The sequence below is a fragment of the Atta cephalotes genome (assembly GCF_000143395.1).
Source record: "Atta cephalotes unplaced genomic scaffold scaffold00034, whole genome shotgun sequence".
Taxonomy (NCBI): Eukaryota; Metazoa; Arthropoda; class Insecta; order Hymenoptera; family Formicidae; genus Atta; species Atta cephalotes.
In genome coordinates this window covers 945746-948425 of record NW_012130098.1, presented here as the reverse complement: position 1 = coordinate 948425, position 2680 = coordinate 945746, and positions in this window count along the sequence as shown.

The window sequence follows — 2680 nt, the reverse complement described above, 5'->3', positions numbered from 1 at the left end:
TAATCTTTCGAAGACAGTAAACTAATTCTGCGAGAGTACTTATATTCGTAAGAATATACCGCGGTCGAGCAGTAGTGGTCATTAAAACAGGTGACCGTGAAGTAATCACGCGATGTCATCGAACTCTGCGATTATTCTGAGATAAACCAACGGATTTCATGCGTCTCGAGAAGGGTACAAATTGACGTGTCTTATCTTATGGTCCACGGTTTTATATTTAAGGAACTAATGACTTCCTCTCGCGGAATACATCAAAATGGTTTGCCTCTTTCTTTCCTTCTCGTTTCTACGAGAGAGACATGGTTCTCGAAAATTTAACTAAGCGATCAAAAAGTTAAATCCAATTTTCATTTTGCCGTCAAACAGAAGATCGTCGGACTTGCGGAATAATTCTGGTCACATTAAAATTGTATCGTTTTTTTTTCCATCTATGAATAGCTATGGCGAGAAGTACTTTTATTTTTGTCTTACTTCTGAATGTTATAATCATTTATATAAATTATGAAAAAAAAATACTTTACAATAAATGTAGGCATACTGTATTACATTTATCAACAGAATTATTATTTCGAATCATAATCACATAAAATAACAAAATTTATTTAATATTTTTGCATTGTTATTGTAATAAAGGTATAAAATTAGATGTAATAAAAAAAAATATGAGCACATTAATATAAAAAATGTTTGTTACAGAGAATATTGAATAATACACATTAATTCTGTATTTTAAATTAAAATAAATATATTTTAAAGTAAAATAAAATAGTAATAATAATAAACAGATATTGATAGACAATAGTTATTCTATATTTCGAATTTTAAATGAGAAGGCCTCTCCTTTTTGTTTATTGCAAATGCAAAAGCTTGAAAACGAGATCGCGAAATCATATCAGTTTGTGTGCAAGTAAATAACAAATAGTAAATACGTAATAACAAAGTATATTAAAAAAAACATTGAAGAAAATGGTATTAACGATGAAACGCGTAACAGGCATTTGCTCTCGAGAACTTGATTTACGTGGGATCGGAGTCATGCGGGCAGCGAAGCTCACTGGCGGTTGCCGAGGTACCCGCACCACCGTCGTGTAAACACGTACCGAGCTTAGGTGTAATGCACACGTCGCCCAGAAACACACGCACCAGCTCGGTCGGCTACGTGCTCTCCTCTCAGGATGGTATGCTCGAGGGAAAATCGCGAGGGAGATTTTACGACGGTCGCTTCTTACTCACGAACTTTCAGCGAACAGCCAACGCGTCCTATCCTATAAAACGCTATCATTCGCGCTCACATCCCGCACGCATGACGCAGCTCGATGCAGCTAACGTGATGTTTTTGCAACGCGTTCGTGGTTAATTACGGTGTTATTTAACGACGCGCTTAAATTAAGAGTCGCATTCGTTTGGAAAGTGTCTGATTCCTCGCGTTCATCGCCTTTGTCGCCAGCTTCGTATTACAAATTCAAATTTAACTAATTATCAGTACTTACTCATTGATAGTTACGATAAGCAATTATTAGATGTCTCAGATATTATAATAATTAATAAGGCGTCAATCTAAATTTAAAGACATTCAAAAGACATAGAATTGTAAAGAAATCAGTTTCAGAAATCAGTTTAATAAGAAGAAATGTGCCTGCACACATAAATTAATGAAAGATCGCGTTAAAGTTACGTTAATTAAAAACTATAAATAAAATATAATGATAATATAAAATGAATTTATTAAAATATATTTATTAAAATATATAAAGCAATCGCAAAAACATCATTTCCGTGAAAATGGAAATGTATTCCAATATATCTTATATTTCTATTTCTCAATATTCTGATGATATCAATACGTAGCTAAAGCAAAGTATCAGTGTCAACAATATCTATAGTAAAGTATCAATACTTGAATAGTATTGGAGGTAAGCAAGTTCGTGCGTTTCTTTCTCTCGCGTGTTGTGACTGAGATTGCATGCGAGCGTACACCCGGCATGTACCCACACACACATACACGCACACACGCACACACACACACACACACATACGCACACACGCACACACGCACACACACACACACACATACGCACACACGCACACACGCACACACACACACACACACACACATACACACACACACACACACACACACACACTCACACACATACACACATGTATGCGCTCGATCAATCGTATTTGCCGCTGAGGCCAGATATATCTGGGGAATCGAGATTTTATAACGTCGAGAGATCGTCATCGTACGCTTCGGAGGAATTTTAAATTTTTTGCAACGTAGAACGTTAATTTACTCATCGTACGAAACGTTGAAAAAATTTTACATTCGTACAAACTTCTGCATGGTTGCGAACAATCGAATTCCCATCAAAAATTGTAATCTCGTGACATAGTTATACTATATAATGTGTATGAATCATCGGGCAGGCGTGTCGGAAATTACGGCATATAGACTGAATCATCGCTTGATGCGACGCACACTCGTAGAAATTGCACCCAATCGGCCGCGGATCTAGATTTGTCCCGAGAGATTTTTCCGCGCGCGTAACTTTCAGCGCGCACAATATCCCGAGTCGCGCAAATCTGCGGTGCTGGCGTGGCGGGCGGCGCCACGCAGCAGTCACGCATTATACCGCATCTTGGCCACCCTCGCGACCGTCATTATCCCGAGAATAGA